The sequence below is a fragment of the Lepus europaeus genome, chromosome 8, assembly GCF_033115175.1.
Source record: "Lepus europaeus isolate LE1 chromosome 8, mLepTim1.pri, whole genome shotgun sequence".
Classification (NCBI taxonomy): Eukaryota; Metazoa; Chordata; class Mammalia; order Lagomorpha; family Leporidae; genus Lepus; species Lepus europaeus.
This window is the reverse complement of record NC_084834.1, coordinates 103631057-103655133: the sequence shown is the minus strand read 5'-3', so window position 1 is coordinate 103655133 and position 24077 is coordinate 103631057. Positions and strand designations below refer to the sequence as shown.

Genomic DNA, 24077 nt, shown 5'->3' with positions numbered 1-24077 from the left:
CATCAATAGGAATTGGAAGAATTTCTTCTGAGAAGTTTTAAGCAGGCAGCTAATGGTTGTTTTTTGTTGGAGAGAGGCCAAAAGCAATAGCAGGTACTTAACAAATTTTTTGACTTAAACTTTTCCTGCAGTCCTGAACATAATATCTAGAATTTTAATTGTATTTGCTTAAATTTTGTGTCTCATCAAAAACTCCAAATCTTGCTATGCTTCTAAAAATGGGTGTATAGTGGTTTTCAGGTTGTGGTAGTTTACTTGTTGTAAGTTACATTTGACTGGCAATTCTTTGCTACTTCTTCCCTTGAGTGATGGAACCTCATTTTCCCCTTCTTGAATCTTAGCAGACATTAGCGACTTGTGCCACAAGCGAGGTGGTCTGCTGCTCCAGGGTCAGATAGACTTGCAGACTCTGTCTCCATGATCACTCTCCCTGGGAGTCTGAGCAGATCAGCATTTGCTGAGAGACCTGAGGGACTATGTGGGAGGGAGAGATTAAAATTGTCTGAAGGCCAGTGCCGTGGCTCAGTAGGCTAATCCTGCAGCGCCGGCACCCTGGGTTCTAGCCCTGTTTGGGGTGCTGGATTCTGTCCCGGTTGCTCCTCTTGCAGTCCAGCTCTCTACTGTGACCTGGGAAGGCAGTGGAGGATGGCCCAAGTCCTGGGGTCCTGCACCCACGTGGGAGACCAGGAGGAAGCACCTGGCACCTGGCTCCTGGCTTCGGATGGGTACAATGCTCTGGCCATAGCGGCAATATGGGGGGATGAACCAGTGAAAGGAAGACCTTTCTCTCCATCTCTCTCTCTCTCTCTCTCACTAGCTCTGCTTGTCAAAAAAAAAATATTTGAAGAAACTTTTGAGGATGGTAGATATTCATGATATTGATTCTGGTGATGGCTTCATGGTAATATATAACAAAGCCTAACAAATTGTATGTTTTAAGCATGTAAAGTATATTTTATGTCTCAATAAGGCTAGAGGCATAAAGTTCCAACTTTATCAAGACATAAAATAGAGAATTAGAGTAGTATGCTCAAAGTTAGACTTTAAAGAAGCTATGCTCTATAAAAGGAAAACTCAACTGAAATTTCACAGAACAAGGCAGAGAAGCTAACCCAGCTGCTGTCCCATTGGACAGTGACACCATTGCATCATTCATCCCCAGACTCTTGGGAAGTGATTGATTGATTGCTGTTATGAGAGTGATTGCTGCTGATGCCGCGCTGAAAAGGGCTGCAACTGCTGCATCTGCCCCCTCCCACTGCCAGATGTCCCCTAGCTGCCCTAGATGAGTTTCACCACAGACCATCTTCTCATTAGGTTGCAACTTGCTAGGACTTCTGAGATAAGTCCAGAAGCATCTACTGAAATTATTGAAAATCACATTGAGCAAACAATGGTGGCATTCTCTCTCTTTCTGATTCCTGGTATTGTTAGCTCACAATCAAACACTGACTTCACAGCAAGATGAGCAGTTCATCAGTCTTACTGGACAAAAAAAAGTACAGGAACTCAGTCAATCATATTTTTCCCAGGATTCTTTTGCACTATGACAATTTGTAAGACATTCTAATGATAAGAGTCCATAATAATCAGCTGACCAGTGTTCTTTAATAGATGCTCCTAGACCACTGATCTCTAACAAGACAATCTTCTCAGGTTTAACTGTTATGATTAACTCAATGTTACTGTCTCATTTCCCTTATGCATACCCAGCATCCTTTTCCTGTAGAGCATATACCTTGACTCCAGCACAAAGTTTCCCTTCCAGTTTGCCCTTTGATGTTGCAGGTCCCAGAGATCCCCTAAATAAAAGCTGTTTGTTTCCAACTTGTATGGTTTTCTAAAATGATACCCAAAAGAGAAAAGGAGTAGGCAATACTTCCTTTATTTCCACACCTATATCGCCTATTGAAGTAATTTTTACTAGCCAGCTATGGCATTAATATTCCAAGACTTTAAAAGAAAAAAAACTTGGTCAATGTCCCATTTCCCCACCATAACTGTTAGATTCAGTTGACCAAATTAGTCAGGTTTATCTATTTTTTTGAATCCATAATTACTCAAGAAATTTTATTTTCTGCATAATATATATTGAAACTTAAAACAGAGATGTTGTTCTCTTAACTGGTTCATTTGTTTATTCCTTTAAATAATCATGGAACACTGACTGCATTATATGCCAGGCACTAGGTGGTCCTCCCAGGACCTGACATGATACAAAAATGAGATGTTGATCATGAAAGAGCTTTATAGTTGTATTTCTCCATATCCCAATATGGCAGAACTTGACCTTCCTTCCAACTTGCCTACTACCTGTGACCATGGACCTATTAGTTAGAGAGTAAACTTCAACAGAGTTCTTAAAATGTAATGGGCCTGGGGCTGGCATTATAGCTTAGCAGATAAAGCTGTTGCCTGCAGTGCTGGCATCCCATATGGGTGCCTGGCTGATCCACTTCCAATCCAGCTCTCTGCTATGGCCTGGGAGAACAGTGGAAGATGGCCCAAGTGCTTGGGCCCCTGCACCCGCATGGGAGACCCGAAAGAAGCTCCTGGCTCCTGGCTTCAGAACCACGCAGCTCCAGCCATTGCAGCCAATTGGGGAGTGAACCAGCGGATGGAAGACCTCTCTCTCCCTCTGCCTCTCCTTCTGTGTAACTCCGACTTTCAAATAAATAAATAAATCTTTAAAAAAAAAACGTAATGATCCTTAGAGGTTCTATTAAAATAGAGCTGTTTGATTCAACTTCAGAAATTCTCATTCTGTAGGTCTAGGGAGGATCTTGAATTTTCCCCTCTAACAAGATCTCAGATGATGCTGATATGAATGATCTGCTAACCACATTAGGAAACACTGAACTGCAGCTGCCCTGAATCTAGTTTGTCACTATTCGGTCCCAAGTATCTCTACCATTTAAAATTCTATGGCTCTGTCTTGACTAGCACTGATGGAGACTTTTCTCAGTATAAAAGTATAAATATATAAAGTATAAAAGTATAAATACTTTTCTCAGTGTTTTCTCAGAGAATGGTTTCTATGCAGATTGAATGACTTCATTCATGGTGATAATAATTGACAAATATCTCATTGGGCCTTTGATCTTTGCAAGGGAGTAAGGGTAGCTCAGCTCATGTGAACTGATCTGATGCATACAATCCCAAGTCTACTACCTGCTCTTCATGGTCATTTCAGTTCCTTCCCCAAGGCCTGAGCTAGGTTGACTTCAGGGATGACTTTTCAGTCCAGTTCTTCTTGTTTGGTAAGCCTCTAATATTGCATCTTCTTCCTTCTCCCAAATGCATCTTGTTAATATGAGTAGAAGGTGGTCTTGTGATATTATCAATCCAATTCAGTTTCCATCAAACATTTAGTGTAGCTTCTGTCACTTTCTACTTACTGTAAGTGACTGTTATTTGCCAAATTCTCCCTTTTTTTAACCTTCACTGCCTGCAGCAAAAACTTTCTGGCATCAGCAAATAGAGTTATGTCCTGCTCTTTGATAGATTTCAACATTCACATAAACATTTGTGCTCTCTTCTCCATATTTCCAAACACCTTTTCAATTAGCCCTCAAAAGAAAACAACCACAGATTTTCATAAATGATCTTCTCTTTTCAGTTTAGTGACTGACAAGAACTGTTATACTGACACAGGATGATTCAGTCACATTTCACAAATTTCTTCCCTGATTTTTGAAGCCACAACTATTGTGCTTGGTGCTTGAAAGTCTATCATAAGCATTATCTACCATGCAGTTGCAGGTTCTAGCTTCTAGATGAAGAATAACATAATCCTTTTAAAACTGTTCTGAATTTAAGTATTCGTAAGTGCTGACTTACAGATTAATCCTCAATGATCATCCTTCCTGTCACCTTTGATGCTTTCCCCAAATCCTCAAATACCTCTTTTGCATATATGCAGATGCTCTGTTGCAGGTAGAAAGTAATTTGGAAAGCTACTTGCTTGACGTCCAAAGTGATAAAATACATTTACAATTCCCTTATTTTGTATTAATGTTGACATCTAAACTTATATTGAGCCACATTAACTTAGAAGAGAACACCAACAATTAAAGTAGGTGATTCTAATCAGATGTTAATGGATAGTGCCTTGGCTTTATTTCAGACAGAAGAGTTTTTTAAGGTTTCTCTGCTCTTACAGAAGCATTGCTCTTCAGTGTGTGTAAACTTGTTAATATCTTTATTATTCATTGTTTTCTCATCCTTAAAAACAAAACACCAGTAATTTAAGAAGATAATAAAGGAACTATTTTTATGATTTTTTGAGAAATTGATATTCATTGAAGTTCACTGTGTTGTTCTACATTTTCAGTTATCTAAAAAAAAAAAAAAGCAAAATTGCTGTTGATGCTATTTTTCCTGTCACTGAGAAAAAGTTAATGGGATTCCATCAAATAAAACCCTCGAGCTGAATTTCTGAACCTTATCATACAACCTATTGGTTGTATAATATATGAAGTATTTTAATTGGGAAAAATCTTCAAATCTGCACTGCCTTCATACCTATTTTTGCTGCAAGTCCAGGCAGAACTCTCTTTATCAATGTGCTTCAGACTAAAAATAAAAAAAAAAAAGATTGTTTTAGATCCCCTCTGCCATTAAAATCCTGGTCCTTTGGTTAAGGGGCAAACTAAGATAATCTCAACAGTATTTCTTCACAATTTTCTGGGAACCTACTGAAATTGCCAAAAACCATGAGATCCAGGCACCACCATGAGAGTAACTCCCAGGGCACCTGAGATCAGATTAATAGAGTCAGCTGACACAAACTTGGAATTGCTTCACTCATGATAAATCTCATCCAAGCATAATGTTTATTTTAGAAACTTTTCCTACTGTGTCAGACTCTCCAGCTCTCCAGATTCTTTTTATAATCTGCTCTATCAAGTAAGTGATCCCTTTGCCCTGGAACTCAGACAAGCAGGTTACACAGGTAAAACTAAATGCCATGTTGAATTTCCTAAAGACATTTTTTTCCTTGCTTTCTGTTCACCATAGTGCACTCAGCAGCCAGATATTCCACAAAATACGCAAAAACAAAACACTTGAGCACCTTTGAAAGCCTGGGTTGGGCCAGATCTTGACACTGACTGCCATTCTCTAAGTGACTCTCATTGGCTATTTTAAACAGCTTTCTTTAGAAAAACTAATATTTGTAGTCTTAAAATCAACATTGACTATATGTAAGGCATTTTTTCCCTTCTGCTTGATTGTGCAATACATTCTGAGATACTATAACTCTATAAGATCTCATCAACAGAGAAATCTCTTTTAGAAAGAATTCATGATACATTTCACTATTTTACAGAGATGTCTTATACTGTTTAAAAAAAAAAAAAAAACTTTGATGTTGGTGGGGGAAAAAAAGTACAGAAGCCATGCAGTAAACACACAGTATTTGTTGTAGAGCAGGATTCAGGATGGTCTGAGGTCAGATAGGAAACGATTAATATCTGAGCCTTTGTCAACAGAACACTCAGTAAAGCACAGGGTAATCTGCTTCAATGATAACAGGTAACCTCAGCCAACTGTGGCCTCCAGTGGAATACAATGTAAATTATAAATGGATATAACACTGTATAGTGATATATAGATTTATCGATTTAAATAACATTGAGGCATAAAATATGCTACAGATCATATTCTGAATTTTAGTAACTAAATGCCTATGTCAATTCAAATATATTACATTTTACTTATAGTATAGTATAGTAGAACCTAAATAACTCATAATTTAATGCAAAGTAGGGCTGATTGATGCATTAGCATAGTAGACATGGTGTCTATGGCCCACAGCAGTTTTAGGCTATTGTGAAAATGCTTGAATTTATTTCAGATTCTCAAAGGGAAAAAAAATGAAAGTTTAGAGTAAAAGGAAGTATTATTTTTTTCTCATGGCAGGAAAAAGGCAAAATTGTAAGACCCACAAAAATCTTCTAAAATTCTGCATATAACAGGGGGAAAAAAGTTGAAGTCTTTAAAGTCACATAAAAAACAACGCTTAATTTTGAAATTATAAGTTGGGACGATAAAAAGGTAAAAGTGTGTGAGGCCCACAAAAGTCATTTTCCGATCCTGCCAATATAAATGAACACAATTAGAAAATTTTTGTTCTTAATAAGTGTGCATTTTGGATATCCTTGCTTTCTGAGAATCATAGTAAAGCAAAAGGAAACTTGATCAGAAAGTTGTGCCTACCTTCACACACGCTTCAGAAAGCCTGCACCTGCCAAGAGACTCCCAGAGCAGGGCCAGCTTGGAATCCAGTTACAGTGGATCATTGCTTTCAAGGTTCCTACTGTCCCTACACACAAGGACACCTGCTTGTCCCTGAGGACTTGTGCTGACCAGAGTGCTCCTAAGGCTTTTTATACTATTGCAACACTAAACATATGTGGGCCTTCATCCTGGACCGTGTTACTGGAAGTTACACACAATCCAACATTCCTTCCTGCACTTTGAACCTACCCTGACAGAAACACACGCTTCCAGTTAACAAATTTTCATCCAGTTTAAATTTTAGGCTGATTTAGTATAATAACTAATTTTTAAGTATATATATTTCTCAATTTAAATTTTTAAATTTTATTCTATAATTCATAATCATTTCATTATATTTGAAAATACATTAAAGTTACAGAACATTGAAAAAATATAAAGACTTCCAGAATACTATCACCCATTATATCCTAGTAATTCTCAAGAACAAGAAAATTCTTGGGGGATCAGTTTTGTGATGTACTAGGCTAACCTCTACCTGTGGCAACAGCATCCAAATGGGCAGCATCCAAGCTGCTCCACTTCTGATCCAGCTCTCTGCTTATGGGCTGGGAAAGCAGTGGAAGATGGCCCAACTACTTGGGCCCTGGCATCAAATGGGAGACCTGGAAGAAGCTCCTGACTTTGATTGGCCCACCTCTAGCCTTTGTGTCCATTTGGGGAGTGAACCAGAAGATGGAAGACATCTCTCTGTGTCTGTAACTCCACCTCTCAAATAAATAAATAAAATTCTCTTACTGAACTAGAGTACAGCTCTTGAAACTATGAAATTAATAGGTGTACAATACTATTATTTGATCTATAGTCTTCATTCAAATAATTACAATTATATCAATTATATTTTTACATAGATGATTGATTGAATGGGTGGATGCATGGAGAGACAGAGAGGTAGAGACAGATATAGAGACAGATAGAGAAAAAACTATTCCAGGTTGAAATACAAGATCATGTATTACATATATTTGTCATATCTCTTTAATCTCCTCTATTCTCCAATAGTTTTTAATATAAATTTGTTTGATATTTATGAATAGATTAATTTTTACAGCAATTACACCAAGGTGGTGGTGGGAAGCTCTCAGTACATGATGCCATAAAACTCCCTTGCACTTACATTAAGAATAAAGTATCATTTCTCATGAAATGGGTCATCAAAATTTCAGTTTATGTTCTAGAAAGAATAATTTATGGAGTGTATTAGTTTGCTAGGACTGCCATAGCAAAAGACCACAGTCTGGGCTGCATAGATAATAGAAATATATTTCCTCACAGTTCTGGGCTGAAAGATAAATTTGGCTTCTTCCAAGGGCTCTCTCCTTGTCTTGTGGATGACTGCCTCCTTGCTGTGTGCCTACATGTTTTCTCTATGTGTGAGCATCCCTGGTACCCCCTCATCTTCTTACAAGCAAAACAGCTCTATTAGATTAGGGTCTACCCATATGATCACATTCAGCTGTAAGTACCTCCAAACACAGTCACGTTGTAAGTGTATCAGGGGTTGAGATGGCCATGGATGAGTGTGTGCCGGACATAATTTGGTCTGTTACCACAAGTGAAACACCTTTGCTCTCCATAACCATCCCTGTTCATCTTGTTTTGTAAGAATAGCTTCAGTTCTCAGTATAATGGACTCTGTTGCAACTACTCCTGCAGTGGTTATATTTAGTAAGTACTTTATTCTGATATTTCCTCTTTTCCTAGAGCTCAATGCAGTAATGAGCAAGTGCTTACCAACACCTGTGTATATCCATGTGGCGGAAGAGGAGATGAGAGAGGTTGGAAACCCTATGTGCTTACTGGAGAAGTGGAGTAAATATTTATAAGTATTTCAGTCCTAATGTTTTAACTGCTTAAATTTTTGACATAAGCATTTGTGCATGTACTTAATAACATCATTTAATAAGATCAATGCTGTTAGTAACTTGGGAAGTACTTCTTCAGTGTGTCACGTGCCAAGCACTGTGGTAGGTGCTGTAAGTACAACAGTGACTAAGATATCTGCTCCTTTGCAGATCTTGCAGTCTGGTGTGAATAGGGAGAGGTAAGTACAAGTAGTAAGTAGTGTGTATAATACAGATAAATATAGGATCACAAGAGCACATGACAAGGATTCTCATCTGCCTTAGGGACTTGAGTTGGAAACAGAGAGCTGGAGTTGAACATGGAGATCTTATGGTGAAGTGGCACAGGAGAGAGAGGGAGGTGGTCTTTCTATGGAGAAAGTGGCACTTATCTCCACATGCTCTCTCTTCAGGAACCCTGGGCCCGTGGCATAGGCAGCTCCAGCGAGGGAAATCACTGCATGGACTTGCAGACCACTTACTGACTCTTCTGGGAAAGTCCATTCCCAAGTATTTGAATCTTCTAACAAGTCAATCACTGGCAGATATGTGGTACTACCCAATTTTGTCATCATCATTATTATTAATGTAATTATGAATATTGTGGTCCGTTCTCAGGGGTTTAGGGAAAAAAGCACCTGCCGCAGCAGTGAATGGTTGGTTTACCACAATGTTTTGTTCCAACACATTTGACTTTTCAACATGTACAACCAACCAAGGCATCAAGCACTCGGAGTTAGGGAAGCAGAAAGCTGGACTGGATGGCGACTCGGCAGAGCTGAGTAACCAGGCATGGATGTGACTTCACTTGGGCTGCCTCTGTCCAACAAATCAGATTCAAAGACTGCTGCTCTCCCATCGTGATCACTCACCTCCTGGACCTATCAGTACCCATAGCTAAACCAAGGGACAATCAGGAGGATGCAATTTAACTACTCTCTTGCCTCAGTTCATGACTACTACTTTCACCTACTTGGCAAGAAGTCTTCCAAAAGTTTATGAAACGTGTATCCCTTGGAAATGAAAATAGTCATGGATTTAAAAAAATATGTCAATATAAGCATCTTTTAAATGCCATTTTCCACAAGTTTTTTGAAGTCTCCTCATATGAAGAGCCCGGTGCACAAAACCATGATGCTTGTTTTTAAGCTGTTTCTGTAGAAATCAGGACTCTATCTTGCTTCCCATATACCTTTGAGTATATTTTCTTAATAGCTCTCAAATCTGTCTCCTTTCTGCAATTCTTCCTTCCTCCCATGTTTCCTTCTTCTGTTTCTTCCATGCCTCTTTTCTTCCTAACATTATTTATAGTTTCTTATTACAAATAGGATCCAGTTTGGGTGCAGAGTAGTTTAAAATAGCACAAAAAGGGTCTGCCTTCTCAGCATCCACAGGCTGTGACTTTTAAGATTCTCTGCGTTTATCTTCAACTCCATGTGTTGCTTGTCTGCTACAAAATTGATTTTCTACTACATATGCAGCATCTTGTCCTGCCTATTTTATCTTCTATGATGTCATAATTTTTAAATTCAGTCAATACTTCTACTCTTGATTTTCCTGTCCATATTTCTACTTCCATTTGCGTCTCTGAAGTCTTGCAACTTGTAACTTTAGTCCTTTTTGTTGTTGTTGTTATTATTTACTTCTTAGTGGAGTTCTTCCCTCTTCTTAGCCCAGCTGTGCTAAGGTCTCTAGTCCAGATCACCACAGAAATCTCCCAACTGATTTAACCTCCAGCATTCACTCACCTCTGTAACATGAACTTTCTACATTGCAAACTTAGCCATGTCATTCCCTAGTTATAACTTCAGGATTTACCTCCACACCATGGTTTCCAAGATAGAGAGGGGTTTTTTTTTAAGATTTATTTATTTATTTGAGAGGCAGAGTTACAGAAAAAGGAGAGAGAAACAGAGAGAAAGGCCTTCTATTCGCTGGCTTACTCTCCAAATGGCCACAATGGCCAGAGCTGGGCCAATCTAAAGCCAGGAGTTTCTTCTGGGTCTCCTATGTAGGTACAAGGGCCCAAGTGCTTGGATCATCTTTCCACTGCTTTCCCAGGCCATAAGCAGAGATGGATCAGAAGAGGAGCAACTGGGACATGAACTGATGCCTATATGGGATGCTGGCACTGCAGTTGAAGGCTTAACCTACTACACCACAGCGCCGGCCCCAGAATATAATTTATGCTCCTTGTATCAATATAGATTTCCCTCTATTCAGCCTTTTCTGACCTCTACAGCCTCCTCCCTAGCTCCATCAGTTCGTCCTTTCTTCCTCAGCTTCAATCTGAAAGTCATCTATCTCCGAGTCTTTGCCCATATTCTTCGCCCAGGCTACAACATCCTTCCCTTCCTTTGCATGACAAAATCTGTACTTCCTTAAAACTCAATTCAAGCAGTGCCACATTTCCTGAAAGTTCATTCTTGCAGCCTTCCCTTATGGGATATGATCTAAAGAACAGCTCCCCCACAGCCTAGGAACCTCCCTGTAGCTCATTATATCATTTCCTAAGTGCTATGTTTGCTTTTCACCCTTAGCAAAAAAAAAAAAAAAAAAATCAATCTGAATCCCACACATCTCACATAAAGTGAACACTGAAGAAAAATCTGCTGAAGAGTTAGACTTCCACAATCATTCGGCCCAGCAGCCAAGAGTTCCTGTGTCCAAAACCAACTTCCCTCTCTTGACTCCACGCTAACCTCAGCATGCTTGATACATGACTCATCGACTCCTGGACAATGTTCCTTGTTGACACAGCTATGAGGTCCTGTCCATTTGTGGAATTTCCCTAGGATTTCAGAATCTCCCCTTAAAATCCCTTTGACCAAGCATTTTCATTACAGATGACTCCAGAGAAAAAAAGAGTAATAGGATATTGTCACTTTGCTTTTTTAATATTTATTTATTTATTTGAAAGTCAGAGTTACACAGAGAGAGAAGTAGAGGCAGAGAGAGAGAGAGAATGAGAGAGAGAGAGAGGTCTTCCATCCGCTGGTTCCCTCCCCAGATGGCTGCAACTGCCAGAGCTTTGCCAATCCAAAGCCAGGAGCCAAGATCTTCCTCCAAGTCTCCCACATGGATGCAGGGGCCTAAGGACCTGGGCCATCCTCTACTGCCTTCCCAGGCCATAGCAGAGAGCTGGATCAGAAGTGGAGCAGCCAGATGTCTAACCAGCGCCCATATGGGATACTGGTTCTGCAGGCGGCAACTTTACCTGCTATGTCACAGTGCCGACCCTGACATTTTCACTTTGAGGATAAATCAGTTATTGCAAATATTGCCTACATGTGCTTGGCTTTAAGGAACTACAAAAGAGATCATCATGTGAGAGTTAGCTTATAAATCTAATGGAATAAAATTTAGCATACAAATTTTAATGTAGCAGATAATAGAGTGGTTTTGGTGGACCTCCATAATGGCAGAAAGAAAGCTATGTTACTAGCTCAAAGGCCTCATCAAACACAATGACATAGGTCTGATTCACCATTTTTAGCTATCAACACTTGTCACTGTGGTTACTAATATAAATATAATGATGAGCACTTCTACATAATTTAAGCAACAACACCCATAAGATAGATCAGAACTTCACTGCAGTCATAGATGAAATTGATTAATGTTTAGCTAGTTCGAAATTTTTCAAGACCTTGAGACAGGCCCTAGAAGTATGGTGCGTGTTTCTGTGGTCATATTTTGTTTTTTGCTGAAGTTGTAATTTTAATCAAATTGATTAGGATTGCTCTTTTTTTCTCACTCTCACTTCATTTCTTTATGCTTTTTGTATTAATTGAGTGACATCGGAATAGCTATAAAAGTTTTTGGAATCTCGCTAAGAGGAACTTGAGCTTATATAGATTTAGTAATATGTATTTTATTGATTCCTATTCATGTTATGAATGGCTCTGTACTAGCCATCCTGGTCTGAGAATAGCTTCTAGAAATACCCTTTTACTTACCATGCACAATCATCCAACTTCTAGATACAGAAGCCAGGTGTACTGGGGTACATACATCAGAATGATCCAGGTGAGGATGAAAGACACAGAGCTGGAAGCTATTCAGGGGAAATTCCTGCGATCATCAGAACAAAAAACCAGAAGCAGAGGATTCAGTTCACATCAATCCTAGACAAAACAAACAACAACAAAACCCACCTTCCATTTTAAAGACATACTCAGAAATGTAATATCTTTTAGTACAGATGCTTTAGACTTTTTCTTCTCTACTTGTCTGGAATGATCATGTTTGATTAGAATGTAGTAATGTGACATCGAATCTGTCAGAATTCCTGCTTGTGTACATCAAACTGTAGTAGCAAGACAATGGCTAACAGTGATTAAATCAAAATGTGTAGTTGCATGGTTTATGCATCCAGCTATCATAATAGCATGCTCTCTCTCTCTCGCTCTCTCTCTCTCTGCCTTTCTCCTCTCTCTTTTTTCAATGATTAAATGTAGTTTGGGCCTGGCATTGCGCAGCAGGTTAAGCTACTACCTATGATACCAGCATCCATTTTGGAGCAGAGGTTCAAGTCCTGGCTGCTCTGCTTCTGATCGTGCTCCCTGCTAATGTGCCTGGGAAGGCAACACATGACGGCCCAAGTATTTGGCCACCCACATAGGAGATCAGGACAGAGTTCCTGGCTTCTGCCTAGCCCAGCCCCAGCTGCTGTAGACAGTTAGGGAGAGAACCAGCAGATGGAAGATCTCTTTCTCTGTCTCTCCCTCTCTCTGCCTTTCACATAGATAAAATAAATATTTTTAAAAGTAATTTAAGCCAGTGCAGTGGCTCAATAGGTTAATGCCTGCGGTGCTGACACCCAGGGTTCTAGTCCCGGTCGGGGCGCCGGATTCTGTCCCGGTTGCTCCTCTTCCAGACCAGCTCTCTGCTGTGGCCCAGGAGTGCAGTGGAGGATGGCCCAGGTCCTTGGGCCCTGCACCCGCATGGGAGGCCAGGAGAAGCACCTGGCTCCTGGCTTCAGATCAGTGCAGTGCACTGGCCGCAGCACACCAACCACAGCGGCCATTGTGGGGTGAACCAATGGAAAAGAAAGACCTTTCTCTCTGTCTCTCTCTCTCTCACTGTCCACTCTGCCTGTCAAAAAAAAAGTAATTTAATGTTACCTCATAGCTTTAAAATCAAATAGTATTTTTTCTTTTCTTTAAATGTTACTTATTTACTCATTTGAGAGAAAGAAAGGAAAAAAAGAGAGAAAAATCTGGTACCTGCTGCTTCATTCCCCAAATGCCCATAATAGGAGCCAGGAACTCAGTCCACATCACCCATGTGGTTGGCAGGAATCCAACTACTTGAGCCATCACCAGGGCTTCTGAGATTCTGCACTGGCAGAAAAGTGGAATCAGGAGCCAGATGGAAAATCAAACCCAGTCACTTCTTTGTGGAACATCGGCTTCTTAACCGGTGTCTTAACCACTAGGCTATGTACCCTTCCAGAATGAATATTTCTTTCATAACACAAGTTTACACACACTGAAGAGCAATGCTTCTGTAAGAGCAGAGAAACCTTAAAAAACTCTTCTGTCTGAAATAAAACCAAGGCACTATTCATTAACATCTGATTAGAATCACCTATTTTTGGCCGGTGCCATGGCTTAACAGGCTAATCCTCTGCCTTGCGGTGCCTGTACACCGGGTTCTAGTCCCGGTTGGGGCGCCCGATTCTATCCCGGTTGCCCCTCTTCCAGTCCAACTCCCTGCTGTGGCCCAGGAAGGCAGAAGAGGATGGCCCAAGTGCTTGGGCCCTGCACCTGCATGGGAGACCAGGAGAAGCACCTGGCTCCTGGCTTCGGATCAGCACGATGTGCCAGCCGCAGCGGCCATTGGAGGGTGAACCAACGGCAAAAAGGAAAACATTTCTCTCTATCTCTCTCTCCCTCACTATCCACTCTGCCTGTCAAAAAAAAAAAATCACCTACTTTAATTGTTGGTGTTCTCTTCCAAGTTAATGTGGCTCAATATAAGCTTAGATGTCAACATTAATACAAAACAAGGGAATTGAATGGCCTGCATGATTTATGAGGATCTCATAGTTTTAGTAACAATGGAAGATATAAGATAACTAAGATATTTATTCTTCTTTTTTTCATTTGACAGAGTTAGTGAGAGAGAGAGACAGAAAGAAAGGTCTTCCTTCCACTGGTTCACCCCCCAAATGGCCGCTACAGCCAGCACGCTGCGCTGATCTGAAGCCAAGAGCCAGGTGCTTCTCCTGATCTCCCATGCGGGTGCAGGCACCCAAGCACTTGGGCCATCCTCCACTGCTTTCCTGGGCCACAGCAGAGAGCTGGACTGGAAGAGGAGCAACCGGGACAGAACTGGTGCCCCAATGGGGACTAGAACCCAGAGTACCGGCGCTGCAGGCGGAGGATTAGCCTAGTGAGCCACCGCACTGGCCTTAATTCTTTTTTTTTAAATGATTTATTTATTTGTTTATTTGAAAGGCAGAGTTAGAGAGGCAGAGACAGAGAGAATGGGGGGAAAGAGAGAGAAAGAGAGAGAGAGAGAGAAAGAGAGAGAGAGAAAGTCTTCCATCCGCTGGTTCACTCCCCAGATGGCCAAAATGGCCAGAGCTGTGCCGATCCAAAGCCAGGAGCCAGGAGTTTCTCTCAGGTCTCCCATGTAGGTGCAGGGGCCTAAGCACTTGGGTCATCTTCTATTGCTTTTCCCAGGCCATAACAGAGAGCTGGATAGGAAGTAGAGCAGCCAGGACTCAAACTGGTGCCCATGTGGGATGCAGGCACTGCAGTTGGCAGCTTTACCCATTACGCTACAGTGCTAGCCCCAATCTTTAGCTTCTTGATGTGACAAACATGACACAGGCAGTTATTTAGTAAAAACATTATTTTTCTGGGTTTTGTGTTGATGATATTTTTTCAGCTTTACAAATCTGTGATTTATTATGATTTCTTATTTAACATAAAAATTATGTTTGCACCTAACTATACATTCTAACCTGTATTCTTTCTTTTAAAGAGGTTCTATAATGATATGAGCTTCAGGCCCTACAAAACTTGCATCTGCTGAATTTATGGCTTTATTAAGTTTTCAAGAAGACATTGCCCTGTTGCTGCCTTCGATACACTGATCTTTGTCCCCTCACTGGAAGTCAGAAAACAACCAGACTCATTCCAGTGTTCCAGAGTGGGGTCTACAAAAGGATGTGGATCCTACCTTTGTGAGATACCATGTGACCCAGCTGCTTTCTCTCTATCTCCACTTCCTTGTGTGAAACAAAGCTGATAGAAGAAACCTAGAAAAGAGGAATGTAGAATTAGGGTACAAGTTTGAAAGTCATTTAGTCCAGGGTCTACCAGAGGCTATATATATGTAATAAATGTTATTATTATTAAAGTGTAACAGAATTCAATTATACTTTAAGTGAAAAAAAAATCATAATTTTTAAGAGACTTAGATCTACTTAAAGTGGTAGCCTAACATCAATCTCAAATCCACTGAGATGTTTATTGCAGTCTATTGTTTTCAAAGATAATTGTAATAAATAGTGTTAGACCAGGTGAATATTTGAAGAGGAATACTTTCAAAATGTCTCCCCTGCTCCCCTTGACCCCAAAGAAAAAATGACATCATTTGTTTCAGCAAAATTTGTGTTTTTCAAGTGTATCAGTCCATTCTCTGGCATTTTAACAAAATACCTGGAGCTGGGTAATTTAAAAAAAGAGAGAGAGATTCATTTGGTTCACAGTTTTGGAGGCTGAAAGTCCAAAAAGCATGGTGCTGGCTTGGGTGAGGGCTTTCCTTAGCTGTACCACTGTGTGCCAGAGGTCATCATGGTGGGGCTGCATGAGAGAGGGGATGTCACATGGTGATACAGGAAGCCAGACAAACTGGGGTCTTGTGAGAGCTACATTTGCCCAATTACTTAAAAATTTCCTACGAGGACCCATCTCTTATACATATCTATCACTCTCAATACATACCAATGGGGACCAAGCTTCCAACACACGAACCCTTGAGGACCACAATTAAAGCATTCACAAATCACAGCACCAGATTTGTAGAACAACATACAGCCAGGCATTTCCAGGGCACAAAAGTCATAGTATGGAATGCAAAGTGAAGGTCACACACAACTATACCCAACTAGGCCATCCTAAATGCATTCTTCCTCATTCTTACATTCTTTCTCTGTAGAATGTGTAAACTCTCAATCTTCAGAAATATCAACTAAAAACTCTTCCAATCTGCTAGAGCTAAGTTTATTAGATTTATTCAACAAGGAAAACAACGCCTTCATAATCTTAGTGTTTCAGAAAGAGCATGAGAGAGTCTAGGCTCAAAAGGTTTAAAACCACTCTATCAAGGCAGGAGACTGACTGGAATTAGGCAGAGTTACTGATGTTAACAGTTTAGGCAGACATGAGACCATGATGATTTTGACAAGAAACTCAATAAGCAAAGTGTGATCTGGTGACTGAGCTGTTATCCCAGATGAGCAAACTGACAGCTAGTAAACTGATTCACAAGAATTTCCTTTAGCAAATGTAAAGTCTTTTATTGGGTGACAGATTTTTCTTCAAAAGTTTTTTAATTACTTTTTTTTGAGAGGCAGAGAGAGAACGAGAGAATGAGAGAACGAGAGAGACAGAGAGAGAGAGACAGAGAGAGAGAGAGACAGAGAGAGAGGAGAGAAAGAGATGGTGCAGGCTGGGTTTGGGTCTAAAACAGGAGTCCAGAACTCAGTCCAGGAATTTCAGATGGGTGACAGGAACCCAACTTCTTGAACCATCACCTGCTGCCTCTCAAGGTCTGGAGTCAGGAGCCAGAGCCAGGAATCGAACCCAGATACACTGATGTCTTCACCACTAAGCTAAATGCCTACTCTCAGTTTTATTTTTATGTAAGAACTTTCCTGTATCGAAGAGTTAAATCATATTGAGACATGTAGTCTTAGTTCTCAAAAGAAAGCTCTAAGAACTAAGGAATCTGTAGCTTCAATTCTTACTCTAGTGTCTACATTAATTATTTTAAACTCCACAATTAGATTCATGGACATCCTTCAATTATCTTGGTGCTAGAACATGAGTATTTCACTGGAAATGTACACAGATTACTGAGGCAATGTTGTCTTCTTCCCTTCAGTTCTAAAATACACTGTCATGGGGTAGGGGTTTGGCTTAGCAATAAAGATGTCATTTAAGACACTCACAACCTCTATCAGGATTCGACTCCAGATTCTTGTTAATGCAGACTCCAGGAGGCAACAGGCAATGGCTCAAGTAGTTGGGTTTCTGACACTCAAGTGGGAGAACTGGGTGGAATTCCTGGCCTATGTCTTCATCCTGGCCCAACACCAGCCATTCTGGGCATTTGGGGAGTAAATCAGCAGATATGAGCTCTTCCTCTCTTTCTGCCTCTCAAATCAATCAATAAAAAAAAGACATTGTTCTCACATTTAATAAACAAAACACACCTTACTACAAGGTCATACAGTCTTCAGCTGTTAACTAGTTAAAAAATAAATAACTAAATAAATAAAAGTGTGTCTAGCATTGGGGCTGATTAGGAGCCAGTCACTGAGAATACTCACTTGGTGTCTACCAATGTCAATTTAGGGAATCAGAGAAAGTTTCACCAGCCCCAGGATGAGGTGGCAGGGAATACTCAGATCTATAATCTGAGGGGATAAAATTCTTCCTCTTCTAGAACTTCATTTCTACAGCCTTTGCTTGTGAGGAAAAAAAAAATTCTCCTTTGCATAAGAGTTTCCTGGATGGTGAAGTCCAGGAAAAATCTATGAGTGAAAGAAAAAGAGAAAACCAGTTAGGGTGGGAAATGTTCAAGAGATCCCAGCAGAAGACAATAAGGGTAGAAGACAAAGGCTAGACGAAGGGAGAGGAAATAGGGGAGTATTTCCAAGCAGAGCTATAAGTAGTATTGTGTTTGGATTGCTGCTCTCAAAAAGTGGGAAAGTAGGCCAAAATAGCCCAGATGTGGAGTATTGGCTGATTTCCACCATGTAAGAACTCTCACCATGGCCAAATTCATGCTACCAACACTTAATGACTGTCAGACAGAATTCTTGACAATTCATCAGTGGGCTCTTTAAAGCTAAGGTGAGCTGGCCCAAGTGTCATGGTAACAGCTGGCAAGAATGAGAAGCCTTAACATACTGAGAATGAGCTCCTACAGGACCCTGGGGATGTTAAATCTCCAATTAATTTTCCTGAGACTTTCTTTTGTTTTATTGAGATTGTCTACATGTTTTACTTAAGGGATTTTGTATATTCATATCCTGTTAGTCAAGTGCCAAGGTGTAGATGACAGGTTCTCTCTGCAGTATTCCCCAGCATCTCTTCAAGAAAGGATTATAGGGACACCACTTTCAGTTCTTAGCCTGCCCTGTGTCTTCACTCACTCTCATTCTGCATCTCCAGCCTTGGCCCTTTCTGTGAAAGGCATGCTCCTTGGCCCTAGTTTGCAGGAAAATTGGAAGTCAGACTCTAAAATGAGCTAGTGTCACTCATTGGATAGGACCAAAAAAAAAAAAGAAAGAAAGAAAAACAGGAAAACAGGAAACACCACAAACATATTTGCATAAATTTGTCATAAGGCTGCCATTTCAACAGAGGGGAAAACAGCATGATCTTGAGTCTGTGGCATCCTGTTGCTCCTTGCAGCCAAGTTCAGGCTGTTTCTCCACCTGCATCATTTCTGCTCCTCTTAATGGATGATAGACTGGCTACAAAAGACTGAGGCTATGAAGGATCATGTTCAGCATTGTCTTGCCATCAGGGAGCAGCCAGAATTGTGCAACAAAGTTTGGTTTGGCTAACAGTTCAGTTTCTTGGGTCACAAGGCTGACAATAGCTATAGCCCATGAAGCAGCACTTCCTGAATCAGTGCAAGTGAAGCAGCAGCTGTGGCTTAAGGCTCAGCACGGAAGTCATGTGTGACACAAACTTCTGACTGTCTCTAAAGTCTTCTTCTTGGGTGGGGATTCCTCCCTATTCCATTCAATTGCATTGGTTTCCGTGAACTCTGTAAATCTCAGACACTCAGGGGGATGTCCCAAGACATATGATGAACAGTGCCTGATATCCAGCCTTCTCCCTCTGACTATGAATGTCTCGAGCAAGAAATCTCAGTGACTGTTAACGCTTGAGCAATTTTTTGCCTCTTGGTGAAAAAAGGCAAGTTGACAAATGAATTTCCTGTTTGAAACTCCAAGACCTTGGAGTACTTCAATAAACTGAAGCGGCTAATTTTAATAATGAGAGAAACTTGCTTAAAATCAGATCAAATTAACTGTCTCAGAATAAGTGAGTAGCACACATCAGGTTTTAAACTACTATAGGCCTGCCTCCCATCAACACAAGTTGTCAAGAGCACTTTGAGGAACCACTAATCACAAGACAATAATTCTTAGTTGTTCCCAATGATACAATATTGGATTATGATATCAAGAATCGATTAGGAAAAAAAGAATTGATTAGGTTAAAAATAGCATTTTGTTGATTGGCAAAGAAATTATACTTGAAAGAAAAACAACCATTTAATATAAATGTGGCTTTCCCATCTTAGTATTCAAATGTTTTATCTACACTCTCTTTCATCGTTATTCCTGTTTAATGACAGAGGAAGCAATCACAGAAACTTTAAGGAACTCACTCAAAGACATACAACATGTAAGAGGCAGAGAAAATCTGAGGAATTTCCAACACCTGAGTCCCCTTACCTTATCGTACTGATCATAGAAGCAAATGACAGCAAGCACTTTATAGAGGCAACCCGGGTCTAGGAGGAACAATGGAGATTCTCTCATGGTCAAGGGACAAACAGAAGTGGAAAGAGTGGAGGAAATGAGTGCAAACACCCTGTGGCCGAAATGGTTATTGCATGGTTAGAGAAGGGTTGGTTATTCTGTATACATGGGATAATGTGAGAAGTGGGGCCCAGATATACTGGAGAGAGTATGGATAATTATTTCTCAAGGAGTATTGCCTCTTTCTATATTTTATCTTCATTGTTATATTTTGCTAAAATACAAGAATAAATATAATGATGTCACTAACCTATGTATAAACATTCAAGGTTTCTCTTTTGCTCACAGTGCAAGGTCCATATTTCTTACTATGGTACATGGTATGGTTTCCTATTCTGAGAAATGAATATAATTCAAGTGCATATTTCTTGGGTTACTTTAAGAAAGGTTTTATTCACACATGTACATATAACACAATATTAGTTCTCTTTTAGATACAAAAATGTACAAAATAGTATAGTATATTTTATTAGCTGATAATGATTATTAATAATTATAATTGTTATGTAAGTATTAGTGCTATCTTTGTGCCATCATAAACAATCTTGTGGATTGAGTAAGACATTTAGCAAAGATATTTAGAGAAATATAAAAAATGCTGAAATTGAAATACAAGTACTTCAACTGATCTTTTTGAAGAATTAACAAACTAGTAAGTTGGGTGCCAATTGTAAGCTATTACGATTTTGCTCTTTCATTTCTTTCTTTCTTGTGCCAAACACAAACAACATTCATAGTTGGATATAATGAGGAGGTGTGGTCCAACTGACCAATGGATCAAAGCAAATTTTGCTAAATCAATCATGTTAACCTTTTCCCTCTGCTGAGAATACTCTTCAGCTGCCACCCTTATCAGGAAGTGCACGGAAGCTGGCCCTCCTGCCGGGAAAGCACAGGTTGTACAGCAATTTACTGTAGCTCCCTGTTGTGAAAACTTTCAGGGGAGTGATGAAATTAGAATGGAATGTGCTTCAAACTTTTTTTTTTCCTGACTGGAAACTCTTAGCAAATAAAATCTACAAACTAGGAATTTATTATAGAGTCACAGCCTTTATCAAAATAACAAAATCACTGAAGGGATTTTTTTTTTGTTCCTTAAAGTTCTTTTTCTGCATCTTGTGCATGAAGTTTTTAATGCTGTGTAGTTGTGCATGTGTATGAGATACAGAAATGTCACAAAATAATACCAACATTTCTTTGAAAATCCATTATTTTGTTATTCCATTATTTTTTCCCGAAGAAACCTTTTATTTAAGGAATACAAACTTTATGCATTTCATAAGTAAAACTTTAGGAACTTAGTGATTCTTCCCACCATATCCAGCCTCCCACCCACACTCCCACCCCTCTTCCTCCCTCTCCTATTACCAGTCCCATTCTCCACTAAATCTATTCATTTTTAATTAACTTTATACACATAAGATCAACTCTTTACAAAGTAAGGATTTCAATAATTTGCACACACACATAAAAACTGTTCAACAGTCGAGACAAGGGATGTTCATATCTTCCACTTAATACATTAAAATGAAATAAATCTTTGAGAACAAATTTTTTTAGTTAACTCTCATAACACAACTCTCTGAGGACAGAGGCAGAGGTCCTGCATGGGGAGTTAGTGCACAGTGACTCCTTTTGTTAATTTAGCAATTAACATTCTTATGTATGATGTCAGTGATCTCTTAACATGAGCTGCCTAGGTTATGGAAGGCTTTTGAATCCACAAACTCTGTCAGTTTTTAGACAAGGCCATAAGCAAAGTGGAAGTTCTCTCCTCCCTTCAGAGAAAAGTGCATCTTTCTTTGATAGCCACTTCTTTCCACTGGGGTCTCACCCACAGAGATCCTTCATGTAGGACATTTTTTGCCACAGTGTCTTGGCTTTCCATGTTCTCATGAACTTTTCAGCCAAACCAGAATGCTTTAGGGGCTGATTCTGAGTTAAGAGTGCTACTTAAAGTGATTGTCATTTTATGAGTCTGCTGTGCAGACTGCTTCCCATGTTGGAACATTCTCTCCTTTTTAATTCTACCTATTATTATTACCAGACACTTAATCCTATTTATATGATAATCCTATTTATATGATCACTTTAACACTTAATCCTATCCCTATGGTCACTTTAACACTTAAGAAGATATTTTTACCACCCAGCTTAAAGTGATTAGGGGTCCCATGGCAAGTTTTTAAACTGTACCCTTAGAAGTAAGTCCATAGGAATTTGTGCAGAACTATACAGCTTTACAGTTACAAACTTCATACACTTCATAATTACAACTTTAGGAACAATGTGATTCCATTATATCTTAATGCTATATTCTATTGTATTTTATTTTATTTCATTGTATTATAGTTCATTATATTGCATTTTATTTTTTCATGATTTTTAAAATACAACTCACAAAGTTGATTTTCTGATCCACAAGTGTATCATAAATTACAGTTTGAAATTATTACTCTAGTCCCTTGAACCAAATTTGACACCACATGATGGAGTCTACTTTCTCACTCGTGCCTCCAAGACATTTTGACAGCCAGTAGAGGTAACATACTTAGACCAATCAGATCTTTCACACTCCCTGTCCATCATTTGCCTTCAGTCTGAATATCAGATCCTGAACTAGTCAGGGCCTCTAAGAAATTTATACAGTAAAATGTTTGGCATTGAGGTGACACAATAAGCAGGAGGATGTCTTAGTCCATTTTTAATAACTATAACAATGCTACAGATTAAGTAAAATTTACCTGCTTGTTTCTCATTCTTCTAGAAGTTGGGAAGCAGAAGAGCAAGGTGCTGGCATCTGGCAAAGCCTTCTGGTTGTGTCACAACATGCCAGAAGACCAGACAAGCATGGGAAAACAGAAAAAACCAGAACACACTCTTCCTTCTATCAGAAGCCCACCCTTGGGAAAACTAACCAACTCCTGGAAGAACTGCATTGGTCCTTTCACTGGGGCATTCTTCCCACCTCTCAGCACTGTTAAGTGGCAATTAAGTCTCAACATGAGTGTCGGAAGGGACATTCAAACCATACCAAGGAGTACCTGGGATGCTGAGACTCTGGGTCTGCTAGTTGTCACTGCTACATTTCTGTGTGTTCCTAGTACAAACTGGACTGAAGACTTTTAAAAACGCATTGTTTTCTAGAAAATCTAAAACAAATCCTAAAATATACTCCATAGATTTAATTAAGATTCTTTTACCCAATCTCTTCTTCCCTTCTCATTTATTTCCTAATCTAACAGAATACTGGCTTTCAGGCAATGAGCCTCTTTCTTAATTTTAAAAAATACTTTAGATACATAGCACTCCCATCCACTGATTTACTTCCCAAATGGTTCCAAGGGGGCAGAGCTGGGCTGGAGACAAAGTAGGTGACAGGAATATAATCCAGATCTCCCACATAGGTGGCATGAACAGAACTACTGTTGCTCCTGTTCCCCAGGATCTGCATTAGCAGGAAGCTGGAGTCAGGAGCTGGAGCTAGAAATCAAACCCAGGTGAGTAATGCAGGCCTCTTAACAGCTGGACTAAATGCCTGCCTCAAAAGAATGGGCTTCTGGGTCACTCTCAGATTTGACTTTAACTCCACCTATAAGATCCTATACTCTAGTTCCCTTCTGTATAAAAACCTTGTAACATTCTTGAAAGAACTGAAATGACATGAAAAACTGAGACACTACATCTGATCCAAAATTGGAACCTAATAAATAAATATCATCTACCTTCCCTTAGTACTTTACGCCCAGACCACATATTTCAAGTAGCAGTTGACATTTCTGAGCTACCAAGCAACCCACCAAAGAATGACAAACAGGAAGAAATTTTCTTCAGCAGCACCGCAACCCAAGGCTAGGGTGCTACAACTAATAACAAAATTTTTATTTAAAAAATCAAATAAAAAGGTTGCAAAATTTGTGAAGCAGTAGTACATAACTCTCAAGTATTCGAAGTGTTAAGTATTCAAAGGCTATGTTAATTCTTTCTTTAATGGAAAAAAAGAAGAATAAATAAAGTAGGTAACCATGCGGATTATTTACTTCTTCACAGGTCCAGACACAGCAAAGGGGATTGCACAACACTCCAGTTTTCTGTGGGTGGCAGCAAAATGTGAAAGCAAAGGAGTC

At 39.7% G+C, this 24077-nt stretch overlaps 1 protein-coding gene and 1 long non-coding RNA gene across 4 annotated transcripts in view; one reads left to right on the top strand and one right to left on the bottom strand.

The window, feature by feature from the left end:
* The window catches only part of LOC133765101 (permeability factor 2), a 111717-nt gene that overhangs the window by 67654 nt on the left and 19986 nt on the right, over positions 1–24077 (top strand). The gene's annotated exons all lie outside the window — the stretch shown is intronic.
* LOC133765102 (uncharacterized) overlaps positions 1–24077 on the bottom strand; it is a 72874-nt gene that overhangs the window by 44327 nt on the left and 4470 nt on the right. For both annotated transcript variants that reach the window (XR_009866573.1, XR_009866574.1), the window contains exons 2-3: positions 15339–15417; positions 12104–12218 (exon numbers count right to left, since the gene is read on the bottom strand). This is a non-coding gene — a long non-coding RNA (uncharacterized LOC133765102). The remainder of the gene's footprint in view (positions 1–12103; positions 12219–15338; positions 15418–24077) is intronic.